Consider the following 19,116-nt stretch of genomic DNA (forward strand, 5'->3'; position numbering starts at 1 on the left):
TCCTAACTCAGTCTTTTGCACTATCACATCATAATTACTCCAAAAAGCTAATCAAAAGCAGATTTTTAAGTCTGTAGAATCAGACATAAGTACAGGAACCAAGTATGTACTTCCATGGCTACAAATTTAGGAGCTATGATGATTAAAAGGAGAGATGGTAAATCATTTCAATAAATGGTGAAAGTGAACATTATTTTTCCTATTTACTGCTCAGTTCTGGGTAACAGCAAAGTAAATTCGTGAATGCATAGTCAAATGCACATCCAGTGCCTGATCGACCTACAGTGACATATAACATCTTAGTAAATTCATATGTCACATAGATTCCAAAAGCAAACAGCAGTCAAAATTGTTTGTGTACTTGAAACCACCTATGAGTTTCTTCTTTTACAGTCTATTGCACATTAACCATTTTGAACATTGACTAATTCTTGTTGTTATTTGTGACACAGATTATTAACAGGGCAGGCAATACACTCAGTACTGCATATGACAAGAGCCTGTGATTGATCATTGGATATTATAATTGGATTATTTATGAAACATATTTGAAAACTAACTGAAGCTGAAATAGTGACTAATTATAGTTCTTGTATTTATCCTTCTAAATGAGGCTTACATATAGATTGTCAGGCAGCCCTGGAAATTCAATTTCTGGTCCTTATGTCTGCAACAGGAAGAGTGAAAATCTTAATTGTCTCAGATTTACCTGAACCTCTTGGCCTGTATAAACTAAGGATTTATTGATGCTATGAACTAAGGGCATAAATTCTTCCTTCATCAGTGGAGAGAGTTGGAAATCCTAAAATTAATCTCTTAAGGTCAGAATGAACATTCAGATGTCTCTAATTCCCTGTGACAAGGGTTAGAAAAAAATTCTAATATTTCAAAATACATCAGAGAAAGAAAATGCACAGGCTCCACCAGCTCAGGGTGCAGTTTCAAGTTTTTCTTTGGAATCAGATGGGTAGGAAAATTCCATTAAGAAATAAAAACTGTGATTCTAGATCTTTTCTTAGTTTGGGGAGTTAGGATTTCACTGCAAGATATGATCAGATTACAACATTGATTTGTATTTCAGTAATAACATATATGAATATTCCAAGATTGCAGCAGATATGATGTCATAGAATCATACTACACTTGATGTCCAGCATTCAGAGTACAGCATAAAATTAGAACAGAACTTAAAATTATTGTTCACAACTAAAAAAAAAAAAAAAGAGAGAGAGAAGAAGAAAAAGAACAATCAAAATCAGTCAGGTTTATTTCACAAATAGTACCAATATCCAAAACCTTTGCTTACTAAAATTTTTAGATTTCTTTTTTTTTTAACTTCAAAATATCCTCAAATTACAAAACAGCATCTTTCCAATGAGAAATATTTTTGACTGAGAAAGAAAGATAAGTTCTACCACTTCTGATAGCAAGAGAAATACTGCTCAATACAACAAAAGTAGTTCAGCTGTAACACAATGAAATGTGATTATGAAAAGGAAAATGTATGCAAGCTATAAGCAAAAACTTCCTGATACTAATATACATTATTCATAGCACTGGTAAGAACACTGAAGCTAGCCTCACTTTTTGTGTGACTCAGAATATCGATTTTCCACCAGCTATCTTACCATTCATTCCAATAACTTTTGTTTGTTTGAAATACATCTTTGAAAAGCCAGAGTCATCTACTCTCATTAACAACAGATAGAAAAAATCTTCATTTGATTTTGTTGTTTTTTTCCCCAGTAACTCACTCTTAATCTATATGCCTAATTTATACCTAAGATTTAGGAGACTGCCTCTGCAGCATGTAACACTTCCCTCTAATAAAAAAGTACTAATTTAAGTCACCTTTTAGGTTTATTCTAATTAAACAGTAAGATGAAAGTCTCTAAGAGCAAAATGTTATTTCTTAAGGCATGCTAACAAAAGTATTGGAAAGCCAAAAATCCTCCAATATTTGACCATGATAAGACATTTTCAAACAGCATAAAGAGCGATGGAGCTCTTTTGAAACGAAATAATCAAAAAGTTTTACAAGAAAACGTCATGTTTTCAGAGATCTGCAGGTTTTCACCATTCCACAACAACTTTTAAAAACTAAGTTGCAAGAGAGGGCTACAGGATTAAGTATCTTGTGAAGCCCCTGGTTGGGGACACATATGTTTCCCTTTCCCTTATAGGCACACCATTTCTATATGTATTTCTCTCTGAAAAAGGGACTCCTACCACTTTCTCATCTTCTTTCTTGCCCATCAGAATCATGCTCTTCTGTATGGGAAACTCACTGAATTCCTTTCTCGGACTGCTAGAGCTTACCATATATCTGGAATGCTGAGGAGGAGGGTACAAAGCAGTAGAAGTGAATCCAAAAGGAAGCTTCAAAAGAGGATACTTGCATGTATTGCATTAATTTTTATTCCACTGTGTTATTCTGTTGCATTGACTTTTATTTTAGAAGAGCTAAGGATGTCATCTGTCTGAACTTCTAAAAAGACTTTGACATATATCCTGGGCGGCATCAAAAGAAACAGGTTAAGGGATGGGATTCTGCTTCTCTGTTGTACTCCAGTTAGACCCCATATGGAGTACTTTTTCCATCTCAGGAGTACTCAGCACAGGAATCAAAGAAAAGGTTTGCTTGGAAAAGATCTTTATCATCAAGTACAACTGTTAACCTAGTACTGAAAGTCACCACAAAGCCATGTTTCCCAGCACTGTAACTATACATATATCTCCAGGGATGGTGGCTCTGCCGCTTTTCTGGGAAGCCCGTTTCCATGCTCTACAACTGTTTAGGTAAAGAAAATTTTCCTTATAACCAGCCTAAAGCTTTTCTAGTGCAAACTGAAGTGGTTTCCTCCTGTCCTATGAAAAAGGAAAGGCATGGATGTGTTGAACTGGGTCCAGAGGAATATTTCATAAATTATAAAAGGGCTGGAACACGTCTTCTATGAGGAAAGAGAGAGCTGATGTTGCTCAGCCCAGAAAAGAAAAGACTCTGTGGAAACCTCATTCAAGTCTTTTAATACTTAAAGGAGGCCTATAAGAAAGACAGGACGATTTTGTCAGCAGAGCCTGTTGTGACAGGACAAGGGGTAATGTTTTTAAATCAAAAGATGGAAATATTCAAGGTCAGGTTGAATGAGGCTCTGGGCAGTCTGATCTAGTTGAAAATGTCTCTGTTCACTTCAGGGGTGTCGGACTAAGTGACCTTTAAAAATCCCTTCCAACCCAAACTATGATTCTGAAGTTTGAAAATGTATCATTTTAAGCTAAGCTTGTACTTTATTCTTTTGAGTGCATGTTCACTTTACAAAATCTCAGCAATTCATACTGGTCTTGACAACTTGATCTTTTTTTATGATTCTCACATTTCCAGTTGACTCATTAGCTTGCTTACATAGCATTTTGATTTCCTCCAATTCTATTTATCAGAATGTAGCTTTTCTTGTGCAAGACATCTTAAACTGCAAATTAGATTGTCAGGTATACTTAGGTGTACCTAATCATTCCAAAGAATTTCATGGCAATTATCTACGAGAACTGACTTTTAAGAATTCCATTTGGCATTGCTTCTTCCCCCTCCTTCCCCCTACAGTGGCAAAGCTAGTCTGAGATACTAACAATCTGTCATATTTCAAATACTTGCTTCTGCTTCTCAGTTATGGCACTATTGTAAACAGATTACTAGGATTATGAGGTGGTGGTTTTGTTGGGTTTTTTTCACCTAAAGTTAATTACTTTAAAGTTTTTCTTAAAATTAATGTTTATCTGCAAATAAAATGCCAAGATAATAAATAGAATCCAGATAGGCATGTAGTTCTGAATAATCTTCTGGTTGTTTTATGGCTATTTGGACATTTTGTGAAACATGAGTAACATTTATAAAACAGCATATCTTCACAAGTGATCACAGGATGTTAGCAACTGGAAGGGACCCAAGGAAATCATAGAGTCCAACCCTCCTGCCAGAGCAGGACAATATTATCTAACACAGATCACAGAGGAACACGTCCAGACAGGCCTTGAAAGTCTCCAGAGAAGAAGATCCCACAACCTCTCTGGGAAGCCTGTTCCAGTGCTCTGTGACCCTTACAGTAAAGAAGTTCCCCCTTGTGTTGAGGCAGAACCTCTTTTGCTGCAACTTATACCCATTGCTCCTTGTCCTATCATCCCCACCCCCAGCAGGCCCTCAGATATTTATAAACATTTATCACATCCCCTCTAAGTCTTCTCTTTTCCAGACTAAAAATAGGCATATTCAGATAATAATATATATATAAATAAAAGAATACATATAATACATATATTCAAATAATATTTAGATACCACTTATGTGAAGGATTCACAGATGAAAATACTCTAGAGACTACATAAACTTCTGTAATCTTGTTGAAGAGTATACTGCATGAAAAAATCCATACTTAGTACACTACCATTAAAAACTTTTAATGATGCTAAGGATTAATTTAGTATTGTCATTTAATTTGTAAATTACATGTAAGGAATTATGAATATAAACACAGTTGTAAGAGAAACAAGCAGCAAGGATCTATGATTTTAGTGAAATCCTTAAAAATAGTTAATTTACTGCAACAACAACAAAATAATCCAAATAACGACAAGATTTTCCAAAACTGCAAATCAAAGTGTTGAGTACTAAGATAACATGCAGTGTAGTAGCCAAGAGGTTAAATATTGTAATGAAAGTTTCTAGTTAGACAACCTTGGTTTGTAATTTAAATTAATTCATAAGAAATCTAGAAGTTTTATGTATTCTCTGCGATTAGTGTTATATTCTATCCAGAGACATGACAATTTTAGAATTAAGGTTGTTTGAGTGTATTTTATCTTAAGATAATCACACACAAAAAAAAAAAAATCAAGAAAGGGAGACATTTACACCGCTCACATTCTTGTCCTTCCCTACCTCCCCATTCAAAATAGCCATTCAGGGATGCTACATAACTCTTTTTCACTAACTATTTGTTACAGTGAAGATCAAACATAATATTTAATATATAATCTAGATTAATATTTTCCTCTAAATCAATAATTATACATAACAGGATGAAGCCAAGTTACTGATTTGATGGAGAACATGGTGCACTAGCAGTAAACAGTTTAGCAATGGAGAATTTCCTATGGAACAGAGAAGATAAGTGAATTTGCCTTGGTATTTGATGTAACAAGATACATCCAAATGAGATTGCCATGATTTTAACAGTCTCTTAATCAGAAAATTTCTATATTCAATTTATTACACTGACAGATGGTACACCTGCACAGTTATGCAGGAATTGTGTGGGAGAAGGTTTTGCTTGGTTTGCCCTCCTCCAACGGGTTGTTCTCATTTGTCTGTGTTTTTTTCCCTGTTTTCCTCTGCTTTTCCTGTATAACCTTAAAATAATGCCCCTTGTTCTCCATATTTTAATCCTTATTCCACTGCTGAAATTCACTTTGGTCCTATCTTGGTTTACATTCCTTAGCTGCCATCCAATCACAAGTGGAGCCAGGGAGTTCTTGATTTTTTAGTTACCTATTTGGACCAGGCAGTACTATATACTGCAGCCAGATCATTAGCACAGGAACAATTTCTCAACTGATATCATCTCAGCTGACTTGTGCTTCTCTCCCTAACTGTATTCATTGACAAAAACTAGTTTACAGAAGTTAAACACTGGGAGGCTCTTTATTGTATAATATAATGTCATTTTTCTTTGAGCTCTTCATTATGACTATGGTTTATTGCAAAATGGAATCAGTGAATTGGTTGGTTTTCAGTTCTGTTAGTTGTTAACACAGATTAAAGACCTTATGGAAATAGGCTATTACTGAACAGACATCTCTATCCCCAAGGGTAGCAGAGCACGTTTGATTAATTCCAGTGTGTTTTAGAAAGTATGAATGGCCCAATTATATGTGATGCCTCAACCACAGAACATTTCCATAGTCATTGCTTAATTAAGGAAAGCACTTCCATATTCAGTGTGAGAGAGTATGAAATATTTAATTGGGGTAATCTAATCACACTTGGTTTTAATGCTAACTCAACTGAAGGATTTACAGTCTAGAATCTTTAATAAAACTTCCTACCATAAAACACAATACTCCTTCCCACACTGTGTTGGAGTTCACATACAAAGTCAAAATTAACAAATGAAATCCCCAAAGTAAATTGGCAGAACACAGCCATTTTCTGCATGGTCAGTACTGCTCTGGCCCCTGGTGACAAGATCTGTGTCAGGCAACGCAATATAAGCAGCCGTTTAAACACAAGCTTTCCAGTCTCAATAGCACAGTCACATTTTCTATACCATCCCACATGCTCCTGATAACTTATTTTCTCTGTGATTCTTTCAATTAGTATGAAATAGTCAAAAGATGCAAGCAACTTAGAAAAAAAAATTGGTTAAGAACTGAGATTCTTCTACACACCCCCGAATACTCTGTTACAGCCCATTAAAGTGCACATATTCTTGAGACTGTGGGAGGTTTTATTTCTTGAGAGAGGTTTGGTTTTGTTGTTTTGGGTTTTTTTTTGGCACATGTCCAGGTGAACAATTTTCTTCAACACTGGCATATAGGCCATGGCAGTGGCTTTTAAAACAGTTAAATGACTCAGAGCAGTGCCAAGATAAATTGATGTCAGCAGAAAAAGTTCCCTGTAAATAATGACATGTAGGAAATAAACTTCACTCCTTGAATATACCCACTGCAGTAGAAGACAAGATTATTCTGCACCTCAAAAGTGACAGTGATGAGCATTCATTCACAACACTCAGTGATGCTGCAAACGCTTAGTAAATTCTTAGTGTTAACCCTTTTGACAAACATGAAAATCTAGGCTAAGGTTAATTTTTAGAGATATGGCGAATAATAGAATATATCTGATAATACCTTCAATTGGTATGGTTCTTGGGTAATAGTGTACTGTACTATACAAGAGATTTTGAAGGTCAGTTAAATGAATGGTATAATAATTGAACTGCAGCTATACTTTTTTCTGCACCCAGAACAGCACCACACAAGTAGCATGGTTGTTGAAGGAAATTAAGACATTTCCTAAAAACCCTTTTGAACTCTAGATGCATCTTTGTGATGAGTAAAAAGAAAAAGAAAGATAATAATTCAAAGCAGTACCTTTTTCCTAAACTAAGTTTTATAATAAAATCCAAGGTTTTGTGTATTTAGAGGCAGCCACAATTAAACTGCAATAGTCCATATGAGCTAGACAGAAGCCAGCTCCAGTCCAACAGCAGTACAGCTACAAGCAGTACCTTATGAACAACAAAGAGTAGGCTATATTAACCCAAGAAAAATCAGTATGTTGTGAAGGCAGGGAATTCACGTGCAAAGTTATTCCTGTGAGCAGAGCTTCTTAGAGTAAATAATGCCTTTGTTTTAGTCATAGAATCAACCAGGTTAGAAGAGACCTCTAAGATCATCCAGTCCAACCTAGCACCCAGCCCTAGCCAGTCAACAAGACCATGGCACTAAGTGCCTCATCCAGGCTTTGCTTGAACACTTTCAGAGACGGCAACTCCACCACCTCCCTGCGTAGCCCATGCCAGTGGCAAATCACTCTCTCTGTGAAGAACTTCCTCCTAACATGCAGCCTATATCTCCCCTGGCACAACTTCAGACTCTGTCCCCTCATTCTGTTGCTGGTTGCCTGGAAGAAGAGACCAACTCCCACCTGGCTACAACCTCCCTTCAGGTAGTTGTAGACAGCAATGAGGTCACCCCTGAGCCTCCTCCAGGCTAAACAACCCCAACTTCCTTGGCCTCTCCTCATAGGGTTGCATCCCAGGCCTCTCGCCAGCTTTGTCACCCTTCTCTGGACACATTCCAGTATCTCAGTATCTCTCTTAAATTGAGGGGCCCAGAAATGGACACAGTACTGAAGGTGTGGCCTGACAAGTGTTGAGTACAGGCCACACTGTTCCTGATCCAGCCCAGGATGATGGCCCAGTCAGGAATATATATAAAAATAGAACTATTTTCCTGAAACCCTGCCCCCAAAAACTATATACAGAAATTAACTTAGTTTAATTAGCAGACTCCGCTTCATTGAGAATACCTTAACAAAGGGTACTACAGATAAATTTGGCTATTTTAGAAAGCAGTAAATGGAAAAGACTAAGTTACAAACACAGCTTTCCCCACAATTAATGCAGCTGATCAGAAAAGTTAAACTACTCACAGGTGAGTTCGGCTGTCTGAGAGAGAGGGCAGTCAGCTCTGTCTCCTTCCAAAGGCATCTGAGGCTCGTCAGGCCTGCTAAACTTGCACAAAGGGTGCTTATGGTGGGAAGGTCCCTCGGGAGCTTGTCCTTCACAGTGCCAGAGGACTCTCTGCAGGAACTTTCCAGATGGGGAGAACTCTAAGGCAGGCACCCCAAGGTGGGAAGTACCCTAATATTTATATCTTTCCTAGACAAAGAGTCAATTTACCACTTCCTAGGCACGAAGATCACAGCCAGTGCCCAGCCCGATCCCAGCGCAGGCACTGCATGGGGCACCCCTTGTGCTGGAAGGACCCTTTGCTCCCCCCCTGCCTTCACACCTGCAGGGCGGGGGGGGGAGGTGAAACAGGTGTTTCAAGCCTTTCCCCTGCCTGTTCAGACCACGGAGGGAGAAGTACTGTCCAAAGTAATTTCAGGGGGGGTTGTATTTTTCTACCTTCTGAGAATGTCCATGTTAAATGGCATTCTCTTGAAACTTAAATACTTTCTGAAACACAGCAAGAGCAGTATGTGATACCTGCTGCTGTGTAGCATGTTAGACATGTTTTTCCAGACTAAGTTCCCAGTGAACAGGAGCATACCTCCACATTACTTTAGCATCTCATAAACTATTTATATTTGTTCTTCCTGAGTGGTTTTGATCTTAAGACTATTCACAAAAAAATTTACATGATCACAATTAATTTGTAATAACAACAACAACAGAAAGTCAAGTAGCTCACAAAGGAATAGTTTTCAAAACTGCTGTAACCTAGATGCACGCATACCAGCACATTCTCAAACTACAGTCCCTTTGCTTTGTCAAATTGTATTCTAAAGAACAAGGCATGTCATTGTGCTTCTCCCCAATGATGCCATAAGTACACAATTCTGCTACTTATATTTTAGAATTAATTATGTAACTAGATTGAAAACATGGTGGATTTTTTTTTTTTGAGGGGTAGTTGTTTCCTTCTCTATTTAGCTATTTTTCTATGAATAGGAAAATTTTCAGGAAATCAGAAGCCAGCCTTCCACATGCACACACATACACATGCTTAGAAATACCAACTAGTAATATCAGTTAGTTCTACTCTTGTTGGCTGGAACATTGCCTGTGAGAAGCATCAGAGATTCAGAGCATCAGAGAACACAGCATTTTCTTGAGATTGTCTTCAATTCTGAACCTAGATACATATTTCCCCAGTGTGTCCTGAGCTAAAGAATAACTGAGTGAAGAAGAAAAAGGTAAATAACCTCATGTTAGAATCACAGAAACATCCAGGTTGGAAAAGACCCTTGGGCACACCACCAAACCTTCTGGTTAGGTAGAGCCTATACTAAGAAAGACAGTCTGAACAACACAGTTTAAACCAGAATTGAAGCAGTTGGAGAGTTTAAACTGGAAGTCTGAGTACATGCTGCCCAGGGAGGTGGTGGAATCACCCTCTCTGGAGGTGTTCAAGAAAACACTGGATGAGGCATTTAGTGCCATGGTCTAGATGACTGGATAGGGCTGAGTGATAGGTTGAACTGGATGATCTTGGAGGTCTCTTCCAACTTGGTTGATTCTATGATTCTATGCTCCAAATAGAGCCTGCATATTCCAGTATGGCAGTTAAAACTGCTTTTAGGTTATGATGTTTGTACATTGTTTGGGTTGTCAGTCCTTTGTGAGTAACACTTCACATATTCTTAGACAACGCATGGTCTCTTAACAATGCATGGTCTCTACATTCAGTGGAAAAATAGTGTTAAATTTTTATAGCCTTGTCTAAAGATAGATCCATGCCTAAATGCATCAAATTTAATATCCATCAAAGAATGAGTCAGTTTTGAAAGTGACGTGAATCACTGTCACTTGGTGGCTCACCGTCAGAATGCACAGAAAGCTGAGAATTACACTGAGAAACTTCTGGCTTTCAAGTATGAGCCAGTCTTGGTTTGTATTTTTAACATATTAAAGTCCCTCTTGAAGGCTGTTTTTTTTTCCTGTTCTACTCTCTGTGCTACAAGTGCTGTTTCCAAGAGCTGTTGTACTGGAGATATTTCAAAATATAAATTTATAATCATTAACTCCGTCCTTTGGATGACAGAGCACTTGCATGAACTCCTGATTGTACTGAATAACCATAAAACTTTAAAGAGAACTCCCAACAATTCATGGAGTCATGGAAATGACAGCTTTCAGCAAAGTATCAGTAGACTTCATTTGTTACTGGCCCACAGAGACATTCACCTTAAGGCACTGCCTTAGGCTTTTGGATTTCTTGAGTCTACCTCCTTGAGATTATTTACACTGCCTTTTACTTCCCACTAAATAAATCTGTTTTAACGATATTTCAGCACTGAAGTGCAGTTCTATGTTTTAAATTCACTAAATATATTTCTAGAAATAGAATTTATAGGAAAAATAACTGCAGTATCCCATTTTTGCACCATATTGAGAGAGAATAATAATAAAAAATAGGTTAGTGATCAGTTATATTTCTACACATTTATTTACAGCAAAAATAAAGTATATTCTGGTTAAAATGTATTTTTTTAATGGTCACAACTACCTGAAAGGAGGTTGTGGCCAGGTGGGGGTCTCTTCTCCCAGGCAATCAGCAATAGAACAAGGGGACAGAGTCTCGAGTTGTGCCAGGGGAGGTATAGGCTGGATGTTAGGAGGAAGTTCTTCACAGAGAGTGATTTGCCATTGGAATGGGCTGCCCAGGGAGGTGGTGGAGTGTTGTGGAGGCAGGGAATTAATGTGGCCAAGTCCGGAATTTTTATCAAAAAATAGAATTATTTTCATTTTCCTGAAACCCTGCCCCCAAAACTATATACAGAAATTAATTTAGTTTAATTAGCAGACTCCGCTTCATTGAGAATACCTTAACAAAGGGTACTACAGATAAATTTGGCTATTTTAGAAAGCAGTAAATGGAAAAGACTAAGTTACAAACACAGCTTTCCCCACAATTAATGCAGCTGATCAGAAAAGTTAAACTACTCACAGGTGAGTTCGGCTGTCTGAGAGAGAGGGCAGTCAGCTCTGTCTCCTTCCAAAGGCATCTGAGGCTCGTCAGGCCTGCTAAGCTTGCACAAAGGGTGCTTATGGTGGGAAGGTCCCTCGGGAGCTTGTCCTTCACAGTGCCAGAGGACTCTCTGCAGGAACGTTCCAGATGGGGAGAACTCTAAGGCAGGCACCCCAAGGTGGGAAGTACCCTAATATTTATATCTTTCCTAGACAAAGAGTCAATTTACCACTTCCTAGGCACGAAGACCACAGCCAGTGCCCAGCCCGATCCCAGCGCAGGCACCTGCACGGGGCACCCCTTGTGCTGGAAGGACCCTTTGCTCCCCCCCTGCCTTCACACCTGCAGGGTGGGGGGGGAGCTGAAACAGGTGTTTCAAGCCTTTCCCCTGCCTGTTCAGACCACGGAGGGAGAAGTACTGTCCAAAGTAATTTCAGGGGGGTTTTATTTTTTTCTACCTTCTTAGAATGCTGGTCATGACATAATGGCTGCATTGAATTTCCTTGCCACAAGCCTATTTCTTCCTGTGTTTACATGAATGCAAATTAAGGCACCACAAAGCAAAACAACAGGTCAACTGGCAGAGGCAGATGCCAAGCAAGATGGTATGGGGAACTCCAATTGCTTCTTGCATTATCTATGTTACCCATTGACAATGATGTTGTGCATAAGTTCGCAAACGTTCTCTATGCATGTTTCACATTAACTGACGCAGTCTTAATCCACTATTTTTCTCTACAGAAAAGCATTGTGTTGCAGTTAAATTGATCTTGCTCTCATGGGAAATCTTTGCTTTCCCTGACAGATGCCTCCCACACAATCCCCTCTCACCCCACCTCCCCCCAGTAAACATCTGTACAGAGTTGCCATATTGTTGTAGATTTTTTTTAATTAGTTCAGCCTTCAGGCTCATTATTCATAAAAACTTCTAAATGTTATTAGAAATAACGCTTACTTAAGAGATACAAAGGCTCCCTGGATAATATACATGCTGAACTACAAAAGTTTTGTAATTGGTAACAATAACCACATAAGCATGCTCTGCAGAAAGCACCTATCAGTCCAGTCTGGATTTGCTCACTTGTATGGCAAGTGAACAAAAGCAAAATCTGTGTTTAAAAAAAAAAACAAAGCAGACACTCCAATGCAGTAGTAATAACACATGCAGGCAGTATTATAAGCTCTTTCTGCCCTCTCTTTCTCTCTACTGTACAGCACAGGGCAATCAGGCAAGCAGATATAAGCAGCTCTGGGAGCTAAGACAGAAGAAAGGGAAAGAAATACGAGCTTAACTATTGAGGATCTATGTCTCATTAAGGCCAAAAAGTCATGGTAATTGGAAACACACAATGAATATTACCTCATCCTGTAATCTCCTACCCCATGTTCTCGATTCCCTGAACAAGGCTGCAGTGGGGATACAGTTCATTTGTGAAGAACTCCCTTTCTGTATGTCATCTTCTCAGGCCAAAAGAGCAGATTTTACAATTATTTCCTCCTCTATCCTTCTTCCTACTCAGAAGATGAATAGTTGAAGTGTGTGATGAATATCAAAAGCCATTTGCAGATGGATCGAGCTTGAGCATCTAGAGTTACAGTTGTTAACATGCTACACAGCCAAACAAATTACCAGATTTCCAAATTATTGGTACTCTTATCTCAAAAAATATCAGTCAGTGCTAGCTTTTTGCTTGAAAATCCATTTCTCTGTCTTTTGTCAGTTTGCAAATCCAAATAATTTCCTTAGTACTATTACATAACCTCATTTGCATAGTCTCCCAAGCTAATAGCTTCTGTCTCATCTTAGGGTTTCTAAACTTTCCCTTATTATTGTAGTTTATCTATAAAAATTTCAACAATTACTGATAAAAATCTGTCTTAGTATGCCCTTCAGTATCACTTCAATTAACCATCCAGTAGAAATAACCAAAAAAGGAAAGAAATAAGAAAATACTGTTTTCTTAAAATAGAGGAAAAGAAATAATAGAAATAAATAAGTTTGAATGACATAATTTGACCTTGCAAGAAAAGGCACTTGCAGTATTAAAAAACAAAGAAAAGGAAGAGCTAATACTGGCATTAGAAGGAGTAGGAACAATGATTCTCTAAGCTTCTGATAAGCTCATTTTTTCGCTCACGTCAGGCTAAATGATTGTTTAAAGAACCAAATCTAGCATCAAAGTAGTTGTTCAACTGATGAATTAGAATCTTTCTTCTTTACTGTCTTCTGTAAAGTTTTCTAAATATCCTTAAGCCACAGACAGACCCCTGGTCCTTTGGAACTATTCGAAGGTCAGTTCAGCTACATGCTATATCATGCAGATTACTGCACTATCCAAAGAATAAGATTCATTTTAATCCAAAAGTTAAGTACATGTAATGAGACATGGCTGTGGGACCTGCACAGTCAGGAAAGTCAGGAAAAGAAGGGGGGAAAAAATCAACCACTGATTTCAAAGTAAAATGGATACTTATTGTTTACTATTTCTCTCTCTCTCTTTTTAATAGCACATGCCACAGTGTTCTAAACAGTTTCTTTTAACCAGGTTATTCATTTTTTTCTGAAAGCCTAAATCTTTATCAAGCATGCCCGCCTGAGGAGAAAGGCTGATGAAAAGGGATGTAGGCAAATCTGTGTGTTGTGGAGGCAGGGAATTAATGCGTCCGAGACAAGAATATATAGAAAAATAGAGTTATTTTACTTTCCCAAAACCCCACCCCCAAAACTATATACAGAAATTAATTTGGTTTTTAATTAGCAGATTCAGTTGATTGAGAAGATCTACAAGGATACCATAGGTAGATTTGACTATTTTGGAAGTCAGAAGTTGAAAAAGGCTAATCTATTAAACATGCGTCCCCCATTTTTAATAAGGCTGATCCCAGGTTACTCACCGGTGAGCCAGGCTGGCTGAAAAGAAGGGCAGTCCAGATGCTTGTCCCCTCGCTCCTTTCAGAGGCCATCAGAGGCTCGTTAAGGCCTATCGAGCCTGCAGAAAGGGTGCTTAGGGCGGAAGCAGTCCAAAGCAGAGACGGCCCTGTCCCTCAGGAGCTTGTCCTTCGGAGCGCCGGGGGACTCTTTCTTGCAGAATCTATCCAGGTGGGGGGGAGAACTCTAAGGCAGGCACCCCAAGGCGGGAAGTACCCCACTATTTATACCCTTCCTAGACACAGAGCTGAGTTAGCACTGCCCAGGCACGAAGAGCACAGCCAGTCCCCAGCGCGAGCGCAGCGCGGGCACTGCGCGGGCAGCCCTCGTGCCGGAAGGGCCCTTCGCTCCCTGCTTCGCACCTGCAGGGCAGGGGAGCAGGTCTGTCCCTGCCTGTCGCTGCCCTCCGAACCGCAGAGGGAGAGGGGGTTGGGGGTATGCAGGACTCCAGGACGCTGTGTTTTATACATACATACAACATTTCATTGTATGGAAAGTGAAAGACATTGAACTTTCCGACAGTTGAATGAGATTTTGTTAAGTTTAAAGACAGTGAAACTATGAAATAAAGACACCTCCACCCTTGTTTTTTTTTTTTCTTTCAATGCATTAAGCTAATAATGCACTCGACTTCAAACTATGTCTGTAATAAGAGTCACAACAAGGTATTCAAAGTGACCTTGTCATATATGAATACCTATGGTAGGCTTTGAATTTCGTATTTAGTAAAATAGACACCCTTGTAAAAGAGAGTACTTCCTTTAGCCTTGAGAGGAAGCAACATTGTCAAAAAGGATTAAATTAGTAACAAATATAAATAATAAATAGTATTATAATTAAAAATGAACTCGTAATTCTGAAATTCCTATGAGGTTTTAAAGCATATAAAGTTTCCACTAATACCCTATTTCTGCTGGGCACTTGGATTCCATACGAAATAAAGAGAAGTTGTTCAACTCTAGCAGCTTAATAATTTTTCCCTTTCCCAAGGTCTGAAGCTCAGGTTAGGTTTCAGGGAATAAAATAGTGCCTTGCAATGAGGGTCAAACTAGGTCTGGTCTCACAAGCAGCAAGCATTTTAGAACCCCACTCCCCACAGGCTAACCAGCAGCCCTGTTGTAACAGTTGCATACCATTTCCACTACACCAGCTAACCTTCCTTCCAGGCAATGGGGATTACATTAATACAACCATAGAGATGCTGTACCAGCTAGTCTGCCCAGGCACAGCAATGCTCAGCGCTTCAAGTTCAAGAGCAACGAGTGTAAACAGATCTAGTTTGATGTGAGAAAGGCATTCACTGGGGCCAAAGGGGGTTATCTTACATTAGTCTCATGAAAGAGAATATGTTCAACAATGATTCAGAAACTTAAGCTCCTATGAATTCAAAATAGCACAACAGCCTTGAGACTAGAAGGTGAACCTTAAATAATACCTAGACAGAAGGAAGAAACAAACCAGAATCTCCTGCATTGTTACACTAACCACTGTATAACCTAATCAGATTTATATGGCCATCCTTTCTTCCTTGTTTCTTCTACTAATGTCTCTGCAATTCTGGGCTGAGAAACATGGTTAGATAGATCTACAAAATGAGTGACCCTTAAAGCCACCATTAATTCAGGAAGTCCTACAAAATTCTCCAGGTGTTGTACAGGTAATAAACAAAACCCTGCTTAAGAACGGCGGTATGCAGAAGGTAGACAAACATTTTTCACTGCAATTAGTCTAGCTCAATTTCCTTTCCTTTCAAGAGAATGCTCCTGCAAAAAAAATAAAAATTGATCATCCTGCTAAAATGAGTAATTTTTGTTACTAACTCCAACAGCAATATTTGCTCTGGGTCCCCCAAACCTTTCATAAGTCTTGGAACAAAATAATCTTTTCCCAGTGTTTGATTTGTCATAGCTTAGATTAGCTAGTGAAATACACACTTTTCTTTCCTCTTTCTCAATATAAAGAATTCCCTGAATGTAAAGCCAAGAAAGGCAAATTCAAGCCATTTTCAGGAATGCATTGTTTCAAGGCAAAACGCTTTTCAGAACAGATTCTTGTGGAGGATAAATCTATCATTTACAAATTAAGGTGCCAAAACTCAAAAAGAAAAATCGAGATAAATAAGAAATTATGGGCCTTTGCATCTTCAATACAGCTCTACTTTAATTAAACACATGTTGAGACATTTGTTATTGTTAATAATATGACTAGCAAGTTCTGCAGACAAAGTGGTAATGATCTGAGATATTAATATGTATATGAATATAAAGCAGAAACAAGCAGAGAAGACCTATTAAAATTGCCTTTTTCTTCTATACTTCATTCTTAAGGTCATAACCTGAAATATATGATGGGAGTACACAAAAAAATACAAGTTTATATTAAACCCTTATATATTACTGTCAACATTTACTTGCAAGCAGCTTTAATTTTTTTTTTCCTGAGACTTGCTGCAGTTCAAGTTTTGATGGAAAACAAACACTTGAGGCCATGCTAAACTAAACACAAATAATTGTTCTTGCCAGGATAAGCACTACAGATGCATCTTCTAGTACCAAAAAATCTGATACACTTCTCCCTTCATTTGACATTCTGCATAAAGTTGTTTAGCATTCAAGTCACATGAAGACTATAATGAAAACTAACATTGATATAATTTCTTCCAAAACCAGCTGGAATCCACTCTTATTTATTATTATGAGTAGGGAAGTTTGTTCTAATTCACTACTGTGCTGAAGCAACTGAATCAACTTGGCCTGCTGAATCAACTTGGCCTGTGCAGACTTCAGGCATTTGCCTATGACAGGACCACTTATTGGAAACATCTGTATTATTTATCAACAAGTTTACTGATACAAAATATCTTATACAGAATCTGACTTTGTCCTAAAAGCCTACACGTACAAAATTCCACAGGCAGAAAACAGCTCAATCCATATCCAGCCCACCAGAAAAACAACAAAAATTCAATTCACTTTTAATGGAATGTGTGTAATGTTCCTCAATTAACTGTAAAAACATAAAAAATGCACTTTATTAAGATTATATTATTCATATTTGTGCCTAAGTATAAACCTAATTTAAATATTTTTTACTTAAAATACTTGTGTTACAACAGTCACCTAAATAGCTTTGATCATTTAGTCTGGTCTAATACATATTACTATTTCCATGAGACACTGTTGAGTGATTTGGAATTTAATTGCATGCATGCCATAGTTTCTTAAGGTTTGCTATTCAAATAGCAATGGCTGAAAAAAAGAAAAATCTCTGGGATTTTGATCCTAGCAGAAATTCAAGACATAAATAATTGGCAAGATATATTCAGCCTCATTGCATTTATTTTATTTTTGCAATAAAGCAGAGACCTGATACAAATCCAGCTGAAATTTTAAATAGATACACAAAGACCTTAAAGAAGCTGAATAAGATGAATGCCCCAAACAGCAATGGGATGTTTGTACTTAAGGACAATAAATGAATTTTGTTGTTTTCACTGCTTGCATCAGTCCTGTGCTAATTTATATCACTTACAATAACATTAATCACCTCAAGTGTTTGTTTACATTCTGGTTTATTTAAAAAAAAAAAAGTATATTTACTGGTATATTATACTTTTATAAGTCAATATTCTGTAGTTTTAGAGAGCTATTGCCTTAAAGGTTGCATTCATTCAAAATCCTACAAGAAGATTTAAAATGGATGTACTGCAGATTGAAAGCTTTGGCCATCATGAATGTCTCAACATTCTAAAAGTATTCTGTGAAATCTTCCCTGCATTAGAGACTAATTTTGCACTAATAAGAACCTATTGCTCTCATTTTACTGCAAATGACAGAGGAAAAGCATGGCAAATAAAAAGGGGAAACAAACTAACTCCACTTTCAAAAGTAGTATTTGTGTTACATTATGCACAGGAAATATATGTATTGCATCAGCACTAAACAAAGAGAAAATGTATCAATTTAAACAGATACAAAATGAATTAATTCTCTATGAAATTTAAGAGAAACAAATAAACCTGTTTATTTGTTCCTAACAACGTTACCTGCATATCCAAATACATGAGGTAGATAATGCTTTACCATTTCCTCCCATAGTAGTAATGTACCAGGAAGTCTCACAGTTACACTAGAATTCCATATCAAATATGAATAACTACCTCGCTTAGGCTCTTGTGAAAAATCTTCACAAGAACATTCAAATAATACTCATATTTATTTAACAATAGCACAAGAATGAAAGTTAACAGGTAGGTCATTGGCAGCAGTATTAACTTTTAAACGAAAGACGTTAAGTCTGAACTTTCTCAGCTTCTTTCTCTCCTTACTCTAGGATCAACACAGAAGCATCAAGTGATTTTTTAATTAACCAGTGAACTCAGACTTGCAAACAGTAATCCTAATAAGTTTACACAATTGGTCTACAGTGCAAGAGTTATTTTCTGGAAAAAAATCAATGAACTGTTATTAGTGAACACATTTAAGGTTATTGTATTTCAGGCAGTTTCTAGATGGTGAGAGGGGGAATACAGTTATTGAACAAATTATTCACCATGCTTTAGCTACCAGAGCAGAGCATCAGTCCCTGGGTATGACAGTTAACAGCCTAACATTAAGAAAAGCTGCTGAAATGTTCTGGTAAGAGATCAGTATAGTGGCCCCAAAACCCCACAATGTTGATACTGTTCAATCTGTAGGCAGCTTTTTGTTTTTTTCCTGGAGAATCATTAAGAAACAAGTTGAGAGACATTTTCTTTATTTCTTTATTGTGATTAATTTGAGTACTGCTTATACACACACATATATACATGACAATTAATCAGAAACAAGTGTGTATTAATGCATATTGTGATGGTTTGGGTGTTAGCCAGCCCTCACTCTTACGAAATCACCCAGACTAGACTCAGCCGAGCTGGCAGTTAAGGAATGAAGCTA

At 37.7% G+C, this 19,116-nt stretch overlaps 1 long non-coding RNA gene across 5 annotated transcripts in view; it reads right to left on the reverse strand.

The window, feature by feature from the left end:
• Nucleotides 1–19,116, reverse strand: part of LOC135178212 (uncharacterized) — a 72,734-nt gene that overhangs the window by 22,798 nt on the left and 30,820 nt on the right. The window contains exon 1 of one of the 5 annotated variants that reach the window (XR_010303431.1): nucleotides 14,149–14,528. The exons of 3 other annotated variants lie outside the window; for them this stretch is intronic. This is a non-coding gene — a long non-coding RNA (uncharacterized LOC135178212). Of the gene's footprint in view, nucleotides 1–8,209; nucleotides 8,387–14,148; nucleotides 14,529–19,116 lie in introns of those variants that run through there. One more of the 5 variants, XR_010303432.1, reaches the window with a different exon arrangement.

The sequence above is a fragment of the Pogoniulus pusillus genome, chromosome 9 (assembly GCF_015220805.1).
Source record: "Pogoniulus pusillus isolate bPogPus1 chromosome 9, bPogPus1.pri, whole genome shotgun sequence".
Taxonomy (NCBI): Eukaryota; Metazoa; Chordata; class Aves; order Piciformes; family Lybiidae; genus Pogoniulus; species Pogoniulus pusillus.